The 17,156-nt window shown below is 50.9% G+C and overlaps 1 pseudogene; it reads left to right on the plus strand.

Moving 5' to 3' along the window:
* Nucleotides 1-3,590: 3,590 nt before the first annotated feature.
* LOC134154447 (platelet glycoprotein Ib alpha chain-like) lies at nt 3,591-6,389 on the plus strand (annotated as a pseudogene).
* The last annotated feature ends 10,767 nt before the right edge of the window (nt 6,390-17,156 follow it).

A 17,156-nucleotide genomic window follows, 5' to 3' on the forward strand; every position in this document is an offset into this window, starting at 1 on the left:
CTCCTTGGAGCTGCACAGGCCTTGCTCTGGCTGCCAGGAGAGATGACGGTGTGTTTGCCCCATCCTGTGCAAGGCTGAAGGAGTTGGGGGGGATCATATGGAAAAGAAACAAACTAGCACCCAAAGCCAGAAGGACAAGGACAATTTGCCTACACAGCTGATGGTCTACACCAGCTCTGCAGCTGGTTGCCTGGGCAGAAGTTATTGAGTTCTTGGGTTGCCACCCTGCGGGGTGTTTGGGAAGAAGTGGCACAAGCATTTATGAGGAAGGTCTTGGGGATCCACAAATACACTGCAATGCATTTAGAGGGGAAAGTAAGAAAAACAAAGCCACTTGAGGAAGTAGTTTTACTGATTCCTGCAAGGAAAGGCAAGAGGCCATGAGATCAAGGTATAACAGCGTCAGTCTGCAATCTTTGTCCTAATCTAAGAGTAATCTGATACCAGAGGAAAAGCCTGAGGATATGACCACTCAATCCCTAAGGAAAACTGGGATATTGGAAAATGCTCTACATGTGACTGCTGCTATCAGAATAATTAATAATGGTTTATTCACAGAGCAAGCACTAAAACTGGTGTGACTACCGTTTCCTCCTGTAGATGTCTGAGGCAAACAAGTATCACTCAAATAAACAAGATTCACTCTTCAGACTAGCTTTCAGCAGGTGGATGTTGACACCAGGCTGTCCAAAAGAGGAAAGCAAAATATGCCAGCGCTGCTTGAGGCAGCAGGAGGACATGCTGCCCTGCCTGAAACTGATCAAGATTTCTTCAGCTCATGGAGGAATCTCATGGGTTAAGGCCCTAGAAGGAAGGGCGGTGCAGGAGAGCTCGGTAGTATTCAAACATCACTTCCTGGCAAAACTCCAACAGAAGAAGAAACTACATACAATGTGGAAGAGGGGACAGGCTACTTGACAGGATTATAAGACTGCTCTCAGAGTACGTACAGATGCAACAAGAAGGCTAAGGCCCATTTGGAATTAAGTCTGGCGAGGGAGGTCAAGGACAACAAGAAGGGATTCTTCAAATACCTTTGTAGCAACAGGAAGACTGGGGAAAATGTGTGCCCGCTTCTGAATGGGGCGGGGGCCCTGGTGACAAGGGATACAGAGAAGGCAGAATTACTGAATGCCACCTTGGCTTCAGTCTTCACTGCTAAGGGCAGCCCTCAAGAAACCCAGAGCCTGGAGATGAGAGAGAAAGCCTGGAGAAAGGAAGACTTCCCTTTGGTTGAAGAGGATAGGATTAGAGATCTTGTGGGCAAGCTGGACATCCACAAATCCGTGGGCCCGGATGGGTTTCCCCCATGAGTATGGAGGGAGCTGGCGGATGTTGCTGCCTGGCCACTCTCCATCATCTTGGAAAGGTCCTGGAGAACTGGAGAGGTGCCTGTGGACTGGAAGAAAGCCCGTGTCACTCCAGTCTTCCAAAAGGGCAAGAAGGAGGACCCAGGCAACCATAGGCTGCTCAGCCTCACCTCCATCCTTAGAAAGGTGGATGGAAAAGCTCATTTCAGGAGTCATCAGCATGGATTCACTAAGGGGTAATCCTGCTTAACCAATCTGATAGCCTTCTACGACGGACTGACTGGCTGGGTAGATGAGAGGAGAGCAGTGGACATTGTGTCCCTTGACTTCAGCAAGGCTTTTGACACTGTCTCCAGTAAGATCCACCTAGGCAAGCTCAGGGAGTGTGGGTTAGACGAGTGGAGAGTGGGATGGATTGAGAACTGGCTGAAAGGCAGAGCTCAGAGGGTTGTCATCAGTGACATGGTGTCTAGCTGTAGGCCTGCAGCCTAATGGAGTCCCCCAGGGCTCAGTACTGGCTCCCATCCTGCTCAACTTCTTCATCAATGACCTGGATGAGGGGACAGAGTGCCTCCTCAGCAAGTCTGCTGATGATACCAAGCTGAGAGGACTGGCTGACACACCTGAGGGCTGTGCTGCCATTCAGAGAGACCTGGACAGGCTGGAGAGCTGGGCAGAGAGGAACCTCGTGAGGTTCAACAAGGGCAAGTGCAGAGTCCTGCACCTAGGCAGAAATAACCCCAAGCAGCAGTACAAGCTGAGGGCTGACCTTCTGGAGAGCTCTGGAGAGCTCTGCAGAGAAAGACCTGGGAGAGCTGACTGATGACAAGTTGACCATGAGCCAGCAATGGCACACAAAGGCCAATGGTCTCCTGGGGTGCATTAGGAAGAGTGTTGCCAGCAGGTCAAGGGAGGTGATCCTGCCCCTCTGCTCAGCCCTGTAGAGGTCTCATCTCGAATACTGTGTCCAGTTCTTGGCTCCCCCATACAAGAGAGACATGGAGCTACTGGAGAGAGTCCAGTGTAGGGCTACGAAGAAGATCAGAGGGCTGGAGCATCTGCCCTATGAGGAACAGCTGTGAGAGCTGGGCCTGTTTAGCCTGGGGGAGAGAAGACTGAGGGGCGATCTTATCAATGTGTATAAGTACCTGAAGGGAGAGTGTCAAGGGGATGGGGACAAACTCTTTTCAGTAGTGCTGTGACAAGAGGCTACAGGCACAAACTGAATCACAGGAAGTTCTGCCTGAATATGAGGAGGAATTTCTTCCCTGTGAGAGTGACAGAGCACGGGACCGGGTGCCCAGAGAGGCTGTGGAGTCTCCTTCTCTGGAGAGATTCAAAACCCACCTGGATGCAACCCTGTCTACCATGCTCTAGGTGATCACCCTACTTGAGCAGGGAGGTTGGACTAGATGATCTCCAGAGGTCCCTTCCAACCTTCAGATTCTGTGATTCTGTGAGCTCTGCAGATAAAGCGTTTATGTGAATGCATAATCCTGGATATATGTTTATCTATTTATTTATATATAAAGCAATACCTATTAAAATAGTCTATATGTACATATATGTATTTATATATAAGAATGATATATAGATATGTGAATTATGTATAGAAATGATATATATATATATATATATGTGACTATATAGATGAATTATAGGGAAATAAAATATTTATTTTTAATAATGACCCCAAGACTTTGGCCTCTGCTGCTGCCTGCCACTTGTCGCAGCCTGAGCAAAAGCCCTGATATTTAGCTCCTCTAAACACTCTTATCTGTTTGGCTGTCGAAAATAGAGTTTCTGGGAACTCGTAACTGGCTCATTAGAAATCAACAACTCACAACAGATGTAGCTCAAAACTCAGGAAATGGTTTTAGCTGAAAAAAGTTAGGGGGAGGGCAGCAATATGCATCAAAACTTTTCCTTCAATGGATGGAGAATTAAATAAACTTCAGGAAATCTTGTTCAGAAGCAAACTGAGAAGTTCACTTCCGTTAGGAAAAAGTAAATGAAAGGGTGACCTAGGCTGAAGACTAAATAGAAGCATTACTTGGAGTGGAATGGAATATTTTAGGTAATTTTCACTCCTCCTCCTCCAGTTAGGTTTGAATTACAAAAAAAAAAAAAAAAAAAAAAAAAAATCTCATGGGGAGCAGGGATGATGTAAGGGCTGCTCCCGGGGGGAGGCCCCACTACTCCACCGTGTTGCAGTAATGAATTGTGGAACCGGCATGTGGAGGGCACTTTGGCCTCCCAGGAAACCACAACTCCCAGCCCCAGTGGCTGCGCCTGCTGATATGGGGGGCCAGCTGCCCCCAGAGCTGTGCCGCGTCCTCCAGTGAAGAAGCAGCAGAGTGAAAGAGCTGGGACGGTGCCTCCTGGCTGAGCCACCGGTGAAGGCAAGGTGATGAGGGGCATGTGTGCTGGGAGAGGGGAGATGGTTGAGGACATCCTTCTCCTTTGGGTGAAGCTGGTGGAGGTGTTGGGGTCGTGGGGGATGTGGTCATGCCTGCTGGCAGCATGGGCAGGAGCATGGTGGCACCCGGGGTGCTTTATCCTTGGTGGTGCTTCAGCCTTGGTGGTGCGCCATCCCTTGTGCTGCTCTGGGCAAAAGAGTCTTGTCTCTCCTTCCCAGCTCATGAAGCTCCCTGCTCTTGTCCGTCTTGTTCTCCTGGCCCTGCTTCCCCTAGCCAGGGCTGAGTCCTGCTCCTCAGAGATGAACAGCATCAAGGACCTCCTTGAGGTCAACTGCACAGGGCAAGGTCTCAGCACAGTGCCCTCGGCCCTGCCCAAGGACACAGGCATCCTGCTGCTCAATGCCAACCGCCTGGAGTCCGTCTCCACTGCCGCCTTCGTGCCTCTCACCGTGCTGCAGGACCTCGACTTGTCAGAAAATGGGCTGGTGGCTCTGCACACGGGGTCACTGCTACCTTCCCTGAAAGAACTGATCCTGTCTCGCAATTCCCTGAGGGCCTTGCCCACCCTGGAAGGTCTGCCCTCTCTCACCCGCTTGGCCTTGGCTCACAACTGCCTGGACATGCTGGCCTCAGGGGCTTTCCATGCCGTGCCAAAGCTGCAGGACCTGGACCTGCGAGGCAACCAGCTGCGGACTCTCCCGCCGCAGGCCTTTGCAGGATTGGGAGACCTCAAGGACTTGGACCTCTCTGACAATGTCCTTGAGGAGCTGCCCAAGGAGCTGCTGCAGGACCTGAAGAATCTCCACACCCTGTGGCTCTCGGGCAACCGTCTCCAGACTCTGCCCACAGGCTTCTTCCCTGAGGACCACTACTTTCCGTACGTTTTCCTCACTGAGAACCCCTGGCACTGCAACTGCAGTCTGCTGTACCTACGAGGCTGGATCCGGCTGAATGAGGTGAGTGTTTACCATCCCGAACGTGGACTGGACAAGACAAAGGTGGAGATGGCCCCAGAGAAGGTGCTGTGCCACAGCCCTCCGGAGCACTTGCAACAGCCAGTCATGCGGTTCAAGCCTGACTGTGGCAATATGGGGGATGCTGATGAGGAAGAAGAGGATTACTATGGCAATGGGGAGGTAACTGCTGAGGCAACTGCCAAGATGGCCTCCTCCTCCCACCCCTGAAGAATACAGCATGCACACCTTAGCTATCACCCAGCCTCCCCTCACTACCATGAGGGTTCCCCTCAGTAGCTTTGGGAGCTCCACACTCATCCCAAGCACTTGGGTTGCAATCCCCCAAGCTCCCAGCACCGCTGCCCCTGAGCCAGCCACTCCAGCAGCTCTGACTACCCTCACCCATGCCACCATTCAGCCTGCCAGCCCTGCCACCTCCCCTACTATGCCTGGGAGCTCCACCACCCTCCTCTCAACCCCCTCGTTGGCCATCCCGACGACCACCAGGCCTCCTGCCACCAGCACCTCTGCTCCAGCCACTCTCACCACTGGTGCTGCCAGCACCCATACCCCTTTCTCGGTTTCTGTCGGCATGGTTTTCATCACTTCTACTATGGCACCTTCCTCTCCCACATCGGACACCTCTGCCCCCATCAAATCTTCATCTTCTCCACTGACCATGCCAGTGATCTCCAGCAGCATGTCAGTGCTTTCCACTCACCTTCTGGGCACCACTCACCTCCCACAGTCTGTCCCGGTCCCACTTTGTCCCTGCTCCATGCTGGCACCAGCTGTGCCTGTGCTGCACTCATGGGCAGTCGGTGAGGGCCCACAGTGGGGCCGATGGGTGCTGAACCATTGCTGCTTGCTCCACCGGGTGCTCTACCTGGCCTCCCTGGCTCTGCTGCTCCTTTCTGTGCTGGCTCTGGTGGGCTGCCTGGTGTGGTTGTGCCTGGTGGGGTGGCCCTCTTGGCACAAGTCCTCCCTGCATGTGAAAACGATGCAGTCCCCACTGCTGGGGAGGACACAGTCAGCAGAAGGTCCTGTGATGCACCTCTGCAGCCTCATCGGCCCCTCTCAGCAACACACTTTCTGTACCATCAAGGAAGTGCAGCTGTGCCCTGACCTTGCAACATCCTACACTTACTGCACCATTAAAGACCTGGTGCTGCACCACAGTCCTCCTGCAAAGTCATCCTTCTGCACCACAAAGGAGCTGTGGTCCAGCCCCACCCTCTGAATGCTCCTGTCAAGCCTTTCTCGCAGAAGCTGATGCTCCCAAAGCTTGGCTTGCCAAGGACCCCTTCTGCCTACAGCCTTGACAGGGGTCTCAAGGCCATTGGCATGGTCAGAGTGAAATATGCTGACAACACCTTGTGAATGTTTCTGTTGGTTCAGAGGAAGGGATGGGGGGTGATGCTTTGTCACGTTCTCTTTTGCAAGGGGATGGTGTGGTTGCTCCCTAGAGGGAAGCTACCTCCTTCCCATAGCACTTCTCTCATGCCTCCTCTGCTCGCTAGATAGAATTACTTGCGTATGGGGGGAAGATTTCCTCCCAGACCAGTCAGTGATATTTTGGGGCTGACACTGGCCTGGTTTCTGGACAAGCTTAGGAATGGGGACCTTGCTTTATGCATAATGTCCTAGCGCACATAAAGATGCACTAAAGCACGTGAAGATGCACTATGCTTTCAAACCACTACCAGGCAGTTTTGTTTGCTAATCACAGAATAAATAATTTCTTTGAATACATTTCAGATGGGTGCTGATTTTTTTTTGCGCAGACTTCTCACAGTCTTTGCAGGGTACAGTAAATGACAAGATTGTCCACAGGACTTGGAAAGAGTGAGAACTAGGGAGGAAAAGCCCACAAATACCAGCCTACCTGACCCATGCAGGAAGAAGAGCTGCAGAATTGTACGTATGAAGCACAACAAGCCCTTTGCCTTTTGCCCAAATGTACAAGGTTTCCCTGTGCAATTGGATCACATGGGTCAAACATCTGACTCCATGCCCCACTACCCTCATAACTGCAGAAACTAGAAGGGGTCAGAGCCCCCGACCCATCATCGGAAAGCTGAACAGCAGGCCATCGGTCACGTCCCTTAACTGGTTCACACTGGAGTGTCTGTGCCTGTGTGCGGCCAGGCAGAGTGAGCCCTCCTTGCGCTGATGTGTGAACATGCAAGCACTGCATTTGTAAGCAAGCACTTGCCTGTGTGTTGGTGCCATTCCACGCCCACACCACACTGTCTCCCCAATTCTGGAGGTAACAGCTACAGGGAGCCCAAAGAGGACCCAGACACCTGGCAACAACTCTAGAAGTGACTGCAATAGCCCAAGAGATCTCCAAAGAGCCTTGGAGCAGTTCTCAGGAACATTTTGAGTTCTGCAAGGGTGCGAAAGGGACTTATTTCTTCCTGGGTCTCTGCTCCCACCTCTGTGCCTCTAAGGTTCCTTTGAAGCCCCCTAGGCTTTCCTCCTTGTCCGTTGGTGTTCTGGACGTCTCCAGGGCCACTTTAAGGGTGTCCAGGGCTCTTTGCTGGTCCCTGATTCCCCCTTGCATGTGCCTTAGCCCCCTTCTGCTGGGCTGCACCTGACTGTGATTGCAAACGGGCTGTGATGAAACCTAGTACCAAAAGCCTCTCTTGACCTCCTGGAAAGGAGCTTGTCTAGGAGGGGGAGTTGTGCTGCTGCAGCAAGGCTCAGGAGGAGAAATGCTGCTCTGGAGACTGTCAAACCCTAAGGGGGGTTAGTCATCCATCTGTCCTGGATGCAATGAAATGGGTATCTATGGGGCATCGCAGGGGCTATGCTGGAGATGTACCAAGATGCTGGAGCACTGAGGCCATTCTGGGGTCTCTTGGTACCCTGGTGCTAGATGAAGGTCTCTTCTGCCAGCTGAGCTCCTGCGGCTCTGTTGGGGGCAGGTCAGACTTGAAGTGGGAGCTTTTGGGTGGTGTCAGGGCTCTGCTTGGGTTTGGCAGCCCCTTTGAGGGGGTGGAGGCATGAGGACTTGTGGGCTCTAGCTGAGTGAGACAAGCATGTTGCTGGCAAGTGGCTGTTCTCTGTCTGGGCAGGGCTGTGGAGTCCTACCTGGAGCCTGGTTAGCTGTGGGCATTTTGCTGTTGGAGTCAGGGTTTCTTACAGAGGCCAGGTGATTGCATCATTGGGCATCTTCCAGGTGCTAAAGTCTGGGGACTCCTTGTCCTGCTCCCTGTGTGTGCCAGGCCTGAGAGATGCAGGAGGGCATGGGGCTGGAGAAAGCATTTTCTGCTGCCTTTGAAGACCAGGTCTCTTCTGCTGCACCATGTTCCCATCACAATGCCTGGCCAAGGGTGCTGGCTCTCTCCTGGGATTCCTGCCTTGTGTCTGGGATCTCTGGGGGCTTTTCAGGGCTCTTGGAAGTCCCATGAATTTCTGCTGTGATTGCTGACCTCCTTGTACAAGGATGCCCTCTGTCCTGGGTGCGTATGCAGAGGGGAAGTAAGCAGGAGGCCATTAAATGCAGACTGCATCCCAGGCCCCTTGAGGTCGCAGTGAGGTGCTTGCTGGTTCTTTCTCTCATCTTGAAGCAGTGACAAAGCAGGACAAAGACACTTCAGGAATACAGTAGAAATGGAGGTTTCTCTGCTTTTCATGTTTCCCAGCGTGTTGGTAAATGGCACCTGTCTTGGGCAGATCTGAATAGAAGAATGAATCTCAGCAAAAGTTTTGGTGACATCAGGCTACCACAGATGACCATGAAGTGAAGCCAGAGTGTGAATGGAAGCAGAGAGCAGCTGCGATCACAGAATCACAGAATGGGTAAGGTTGGAAGAGACCTCTGGAGATGATCTTAGTCCAACCTCCCTGCTCAAGCAGTCACCTAGAACATGTTAGACAGGATTACATTCAGGCAGGTTTTGAGTATCTCCAGAGAAGGAGATTCCACAGCCTCTCTGGGCAACCTCTTCCAGTGCTCTGTCACTCTCCTAGGAAAGAAATTCCTCTTCATATTCAGGCAGAACTTCCTGTGGTTCAGTTTGTGCCTGTAGCCTCTTGTCCTGTCACATGGGACAACTGAAAAGAGTTTGTCCCCATCCCCTTGACGCTCTCCCTTCAGGTACTTATACACATGGATAAGCTCCCCCCTCAGTCTTCTCTCCCCCAGGCTAAACAGGCCCAGCTCGCACAGCTGTTCCTCATAGGGCAGATGCTCCAGTCCTCTAATCATCTTCATAGCCCTATACTGGACTCTCTCCAGTAGCTCCATGTCTCTCTTGTACGGGGGAGCCCAGAACTGGACACAGTTATTGACATGTTGCCTCACTAGGGCTGAGTTAGAGGGGCAGGATCACCTCCCTTGACCTGCTGGCAACACCCTTCCTAATGCACCCAAGGATACCATTGGCCTTTGTGGCCAATGGGCCAAAGGCACATTGCTGGCTCGTGGCTGACTTGTCCACCAACCTTCCCAGGTCTTTCTCTGCAGAGCTGCTTTTCAGCAGGTCAACCCCCAGCTTGTACTGCTGCTTGGGGTTATTCCCCCCTAGGTGCAGGACCCTGTATTTGCCCTTGTTGAACTTCATGAAGTTGCTCTCTGCCCAACTCTCCAGCATGTCCAGACCTCTCTGAATCACTCTGAATGACTCACAGCCATTGGCAGCAGCCCTCCACCACAAATCTTTGTCCTGCAAACATCCTGGGCCACCAGGATCCTGAGTATTGCCACCTGATGGCACACGGCTGTGTGCTCTTCCTCTACCCATGGAGGTTGCCTCTGAGCTCAAAGAGGAGGAGAAGTCCTCCTCTTCCTTCAGGCACACACCAGAGCCTCAGCCAGGTATGTGCCCACATTGAGAGTCCTTCTGGGAGCATGGGGCCTGTCCCGGCACAGCAAATTACACAGAGGTCGGCTGCAGGAAGCACTCCTGAGCTGGCTGTGCCCAACACACAACCTCTTGGGAAAGCCCTTGGTGGCAGACAACAGGCAGGTGCTTGCCTTGTGCCTTCCCCAGCCCTCACCTGCAGCTCTCTGTCCCCCCACAGTCATTGCTACCTTCCCAGACACCACAGCTCCCAGGCCATGGCCCTTGCTGCTCAGCACTTGGGGCTGAGAAGCACCAGGAGGTGCCTGCAGAGACCAGGACCTTCCCTGACCCCTTACACCCTAGCTGCCTGCTCTGCTCAGGGAGTTCACACTTCATGTGTGACTTGCTTGAAAATCATGTGCCCCCTCTGCAAGCACACCAGGGCAGCAGAATGTGCAATGCTCTGAACCCACCTTTGGTTTCCCATGCCTCAGCAGGAAAGGAGGCAACACAGATCGACAGGGATAGCAGCACCTGTAGCTCCCACTGCCAGCACCACAGTCCTGCAGCTCCTGCATCTCTGGGCTGCAGCTCAGCAATACAGAGGCTCTTGCCCAGGCTCTGGGGCCAGCAGCAACTGCCCTTAAAGAAAGACCACCACATTCCCAGAGCTGCTTCTTCCTTGGATTCTCCAAGGATCTCTTCTCACTTCTCAGCTTCCCCTAAGCCTCCTGCCTCTTCGCAGGTCCTTTCCCCCAAAAAACGCTCCCCCAGAGCTCATAGTCAACCATGCCCTCCTCTGCCCCTTTTCCCACCACCCTGCACCAAGTATCAGGGCCCAGGCACTGGCCTCTGAAACACAGCAGTGTGCCCTTGGCATGGCCCCACCATCTTCTCTGGTCAGAGTGCCAGGCTGGGGGCTGTTGACACATGGAGCTGAGGTGGCTCTAAAAGTCTGCTGCAGCTGTGCATGGTCCACGGCCTGCAGTGCTGCTCTCAGCCCATGCCAGTCCTTGCACTTTTGTCATGAGGGATTGCTGGCTGAGAAAGAGCCCCGTGAGTAGGAGGAGGAGAGGAGAGAGGAGCAGCTGCTTGCATGGCAGGCCTGGGTTTCTGGGAGTTGGAGGAGGTGTTGAAGGCCAGCACGAGGCAAGGGTGTCAGGCTTTCTTTAGCAGGAGGCTGTTGCCATGTGCTGAGCTGACGGTCAAGCTGCTTGGCAAGGTGGAGAGGAGAGCCTGAAACCAGGAGGAGCTTGCTGGAGAGGGTGACTCCAGCAAGAGCAAGGAAGTGATGGCCTGGGATGGCAAGGAGTAGGTGCTTGGTGATTGTTCTAGTTAGATTCCCGGGGGCCAAACATCTGGTCTGGCAAGCCAGCACAAACTCACACACACACACGCACAAACACTCTTCAGTAGCAAAAAGTTTATTAGTAGATACAAACAGACCGACCCGATGGTAATCTCGAGAAGGACCACCTCAATGCTTATCCCGATCATCTGCATGGCGAGGGAGAGAGTCGGCAGGCACAATTTTTCCGAGTGTCCCCGAGGAGGCAACGTGGTCCTCTGTTGTGTAGCAGCCTCTCCCTCCTTCGGAAAACTCCAGCATTTACGATTACTTGTGGTAGGCAGGAGTCCCGGCACCTGGGGCCAACAAGTGCAGGGAGTCTAGCCCAACTCCGCCCCGGCTGCATAACCTGCACACGTGTGCACACGTGCATAATTGTACTGCACACGTGTGCAGACTTATTTTGGGGGGCACATTTGACTTTGGGGGTCGCTATTTCACTACTCTTCAGCTTCTGACCTTCATGTTGACTGCTTCTCATGGTGATTCTGTGGCTGGAAGACACAGAATCTGTATGTGACCAACCGCTGTTCTTTCTCACAGATTTCCATGACCTTGTTAGTTACTTATTTGTATCCAGCTTAACACAGCAGTGTTGTTCTAGGTACTAAAAAGTTACAGCACTAGACTATTCTCACCAAACAGCAGGTGTTACAGATACAAAAGTTGCAACACGGACCATTCCCATCAAGTATCACGTAGTACAGATACATGCCACCGCGTGGTCCGTTGTTGGAACATGTCTATATTCCACCACACAAACAACGTGGTGTTGTAAAAAGGAGTCCGTAATAGAACGTAATAACGATAGCATACAAGGGATACAACAGGAAGTACAAAGGAAAATTACAAATAGTAAGCAGCAAAAAAGCAATAATTTCTGTAGCCAAGGCCATCCCCATGTCCACGTCCCAAAAGGATTCCACTCATCGCTAACTTGCAATTGCTTTGTTAAGTGTTGTAGCTCTTGAATCTTTGCATGAATGGATTGTGAATGATCACTTAAATTCATACAACACATGCCTTTAACATCTTGACAGCCATGACCATGGACTAGCAATAGAAAATCAATGGCAGCATGATTCTGCAATGTAGCTTATCGTACGGAATCAACATCAGTCAGCAAACCAGCTAAAGCACTACTGGTGGCGTTACTAAATTTACTTAACCAACAGCCAAGTTTAGTTAATGTAGCTAATGCCTGAACACTTGCAATTTTAAAGGACATTTTCCGCTTGGTAGTAGTGATGTTACACGAAGCAGTGGCATTTTGGTAAATCACCTTGGTACTGCTCACCCACCAGGTTGCAGACTGATTTTTCTCAGTATAGTTAAACATAGTACAATAAGTAGTGGACAAAGACCCTAGAAACTGCAGTTCTTGCGGTGGTAACGCAGGTGATACACCTGCTCGCAATAGCCAGCCATCCCAGGAGGTGTTCCACTGTGTACCACGAGACTGGCCGCTGCTGAGTGTGGTGTTACACAGGGCTGTTAATTCTTCTGCCGTCAATGGTGCACCAACTAAGCAGGTAGAGAACGGGTTCTGCGGAGTAGCAGTACTTAAGCACAGGTGATCTTGTCCCGTGACGTTTGCTAGAGTCACCCAGACATTCTGTTGTGGCTGAGGTACGGTCCAGGCATACCTGGGAAAATAAGAGGGGGGAGGGGAAGACAACATACTTCTGTCCCTGACTACTCTCTTCGCCTAAGGGGCTCAGTTGCTGCTCGCTTCCACTGTTGCTCTCCCTGAATGACAATGGTTACTGCATGAGAATCATCAGCTGCAAGTATTTCCGCCGGAAATGGTACCGGCTGTAAAGGGGGTTGGTACCAGACGCGAGCTGCTGTAAACCAAGTTGATGGTGGCTGACTTGGTGTTACGCTGTGGACATAATACACATTAACCCATGGAGCAGGTGGTACCAAGACTGGGAAGATACGAACAGCCTCTGGAAGGTGGTCTACCCAACCCTGAAAGGAGCCTCCTCCTAATCTCCAGAGCTGCTCCTCTCACAGTCCATTTATCCGTTCTACCAAGGCAGCTCCCTGGGGATGATAAGGGAGGTGCCATGTCCACGTAATTCCCCACTCTTCTGCCCACTGCTGCACTGCTTTATTTTTGAAATGTGAACCATTATCTGATTGTATTTCAATATCATTGTATTTCAATGCCATCTTAATAGCATTCAAACATCAAATAGTTGTAAAAGCATTACTATAGCGGCTAGGAATGATGACAGCCAGCCCAGAATAGGTGTCTACTGCTACACAGGCATATCGCTGTCATCGATGTTTCTTCAGTGGACCCATATAATCAAGTTGCCAGACTTCCCCCCACCGTGGTTCCTCGCTTGATCTGTCCCAATGGTTGAGATAACACTTTCCATTTCTTCAGCATCTGACAAACAGAGCACTGATCAATGACTTGCTGTGCTAATGCTTGGCTCAATAGCAGACCCTGCGCTTTTCCCCATGCAACGGTAGCATCTCGCCCAGCGTGGCCAGCTTTATCATGAGCCCGCTTTGCTAACGCCTCTTCCTCAGGGGCTGTGATGGTGAGGCGGTGGATGCAAGTCAATTGGTCTACATGCGCATTCCATTTTGCTGTTTCTGTGGACTCTGTAGTGCGGGCGTCCACGTGAAACACCCGAACATCTCGTTCTTGTAATAACCGCCATATATGTTCCCAGTACTGCTTTCCCCACACTTCTTTGGCACCAATAAGCCATTGATCTTGCTGCCACTTACCTAGTCAATTGACCAGACCTTGTGCCACTGCCCATGAGTCAGTGTTTAAGTAACAAATGTGATTTATGGGCATACCATCAATAGCTTGCCGCGTGTCCACCAGTTCAGCTAACTGACTGCTACCTTCCTGCCCTTCTATTACCAACTGAGTATCACTTGCAGGGTTAAATGCTACAGCACGCCAGCATCCCTTTCCAGTACAACTACCATCAGTGAAGCACACCTGTTGTCGCTGTGTGTTAGACAATTCGTCATAAGGTTTGGCCCATTTGCCAATTTGATAATTGACTAAATTCATGGGATCTCCTGGTTCTCCTTGTACCCCTTGACTGATTGCTTCATGTAATTGATGTACTCCTTTGCTCCCTGGTTTCGCCCGCTCCTGCAAATACCACTTTATTTTAATAATGGTAGCATCCTGAGTGTGTCCTATTTTATGCGTAGTGGTGGGTGCGAGTGCCCAAGCAATCACGGGGCTGTCCATACGGACTATTACTTCATGATTCAGGGTCTTGGCTTCTGTGTGGAGCAGAGCCCAATAAACAGCCAACAACTGTTTCTCAAATACGGTATAACGCTGCTCTGCTCCAACCAACCGTCGAGACCAAAAGCCAAGCGGCCGTCGCCTATTTTCCTGTAACTGCCAAAGACTCCATAGAGCCACATCCTGTTGAAGTGTTCCATGAAGTTCCAGAGGACCATCCCTTAAGGGATGTAATTCAAGATACTCCTGAATCAGATGTTTTACCTTGTCAAAGGCCTGTTGCTGAGTGTCACCCCACTGGAAACGAGCCCGTTTCTGTGAAACTTGATACAGGGGCTTCAGGATGATGGCAAGACCAGGTAAATAAGCCCGCCAAAAACCCACTGCACCTACAAACTGTTGTACTTGTCATTTGGTAGCTGGTACAGACCAGTTCCGAATGGTATCAACAACCTGCTCTGGTATTTGCTGCTTCCCTTGGTTCCACACGATGCCTAAATATTTGACACTCTGTGCTGGGCCTTGTATTTTCTTTGGATTGACTTCCCACCCAGCTTCCTGTAAGCACGAAACAGTCATGTCCAGGACTGTTTGCACTTCTTCATGTGTTAACCCCTGTATTAGTATAGCATCAATGTATTGCAACAGTTGTACCTGGGCAGGTACATCTGTTTTCACAAGTGTGCAGTGGATGGCTTGATGACAATAGGTAGAACTATGTTTGTAGCCTTGAGGCAATCCAGTGAAAGTATACTGATTACCATTCCAGGTAAAGGCAAACTGCTCCTGAGTTTCCCTTGGAATGGAGATGGTAAAGAAAGCTTTGGCCACATCTGTGACTGCATACCATGTGCCAGCATGCTGGTGGATCTGCTGTATTAAGGCAGCCACTTCAGGAACAGCAGCGGATAGCGCTGGTGTGACTGCATTCACACCTCGATAGTCCACTGTCATTCTGCAACTGCCATCTGGTTTCTTTACCAGCCAGTTAGGACTATTGAACGGAGAATGTGCGTATCGCACTACTCCTGCCTGTAGTAAGTTGTTAATTGTGGCTTGAATAGCTTCATCACCCCCTGGAATTCGATACTGTCGTTGATTAACAACAGTGGTAGCAATTGGAATTTGTGCTTCTTCCATGACCTTTCCCACTTGGACAGCACGGATGTGCAGCCACCGCGTGGTACCAAATGCCCAGAGGGATCCATCTATTTCTAATGTTTGGCCTCGCAAGATATCCATCCCTATTATATATTCATCTACCGCAGCAATCATGATGCGGTATTCGCGAGGTAGTCAATCACCAATTTGCATTCTTAGTAAGTCATTTTTTCTCATAATTGATTGGTCACCCAGACCCCATACAGGGGTCTGTGTCCCTTTGTGTTTATCAGGATTGATGTGCATAATAGTGACCTCCACCCCAGTGTCCACAAATGCCCAAATCTGTTGTGAATTTGTTTTTGACCACCAAACAGTGCACAAGACAAAGGGATGCAGGTCATGTTGTAGTACACGGCAGTCTGGACCTGAGGCTTGGTCTAATCCCTGCTCAGTTTCAGATTTGTTATGGTTAACAAAGCTTGTTGCTGCATGAGATTTGCAGTTTTCTGCTCTTAAATCTGTTGTTCTAGCTGTCCTACCTTTTCAGCTAATTCATGAGCTTGTCCCTCCAGTACCTTATAGGCAAACAGGAAGGCTCCCCCCCATTCACCTTGCATGCTTTAATCACTCCTTGTCTTTGATGTGTTGGGGGGGTTCTACAAATTTTTCCCTGTACTTTTAACACTTCCATGGGGCTTGTCCCAGTCCATGGCTCCGGAGAAGCACCCATATACGTTTCTCACTTATCACATAGCGCAGTCCATGGCTCTTGCGTCCACCCAGGACGCTCAAGGAATGGGGCTGCCCTTTCCCCCCTTTTGTTCCTACAGCCTGAACCAGCAGGCTCAAGTCTAATCCTATGCTCGGTACGATATACTTTGCAATGACTACGGTGACAAAGATAAGCAGTAGGCGCCTTGCTCCAAAGCAATATTATGTCCACAACGCACACACCAAAATGTCAAGCCCGGGCAAAATACAAGAAAACACACTGACTGAATCCCACCAATGCAGGTGGCGCAGCCTCAGTATAGCTGTGCACCCCACTGACCGAGTCCCACCAATGCAGGTGGCGCGGCCTCGGTACAGCTGCGCGCTCCACTGACTGAGTCCCACCAATGCAGGTGGCATGGCCTCAGTGCAGCTGTGCACTTCACCAATCTCATTATGCTGCAAACCCCGGGAATCCCATCCTCGTCGCCAATTTATGTTCTAGTTAGATTCCCGGGGGCCAAACATCAGGTTTGGCAAGCCAGCAAAAACACACACACACACACGCACACAAACACTCTTCAGTAGCAAGCAGTTTATTAGTAGATACATACAAATAGACCGAGCCAATGGTAATCTGGAGAAGGACCACCTCAATGCTTGTCCCAATCGTCTGCATGGTGAGAGAGAGAGTCGGCAGGCATAATCTTTTCGGGCGTCCCCGAGGAGGCAACGTGGTCCTCTGTTGTGTAGCAGCCTCTCCCTCCTTCGGAAAACTCCAGCATTTATGATTAATTGCGGTAGGCGGGAGTCCCGGCACCTGGGGCCAGCGAGTGCAGGGAGTCTAGCCCAACTCCGCCCCCGTCGCATAACCAGGCTATGATACTGCACACGTGTGCAGACTTATTTTGGGGGCCACATTTGACTTTGGGGGTTGCTATTTCACTATTCTTCAGCTTCTGACCTTCATGTTGACTGCTTCTCATGGTGATTTTGTGGCTTCCAGCCACAGAATCTATATGTGACCAACCGCTGTTCTTTCTCACAGATTTCTAAGACCTTGTTCGTTACTTATTTGTATCCCGCTTAACACAGCGGTATTGTTCTAGGCACTAAAAAGATACAGCACTAGACTATTCCCACAAATAGCAGGTGGTACAGATAAAAAAAGTTACAACACGCACCATTCCCATCAAGTATCACATAGTACGGATACAGAAGGGAAGACTTTCCTTTGGTCGAGGAGGAAAGGATTAGAGACCTTCTGGGCATGCTGGAC

The sequence above is a fragment of the Rhea pennata genome, unplaced genomic scaffold (genome assembly GCF_028389875.1).
Source record: "Rhea pennata isolate bPtePen1 unplaced genomic scaffold, bPtePen1.pri scaffold_31, whole genome shotgun sequence".
Lineage (NCBI taxonomy): Eukaryota > Metazoa > Chordata > Aves > Rheiformes > Rheidae > Rhea > Rhea pennata.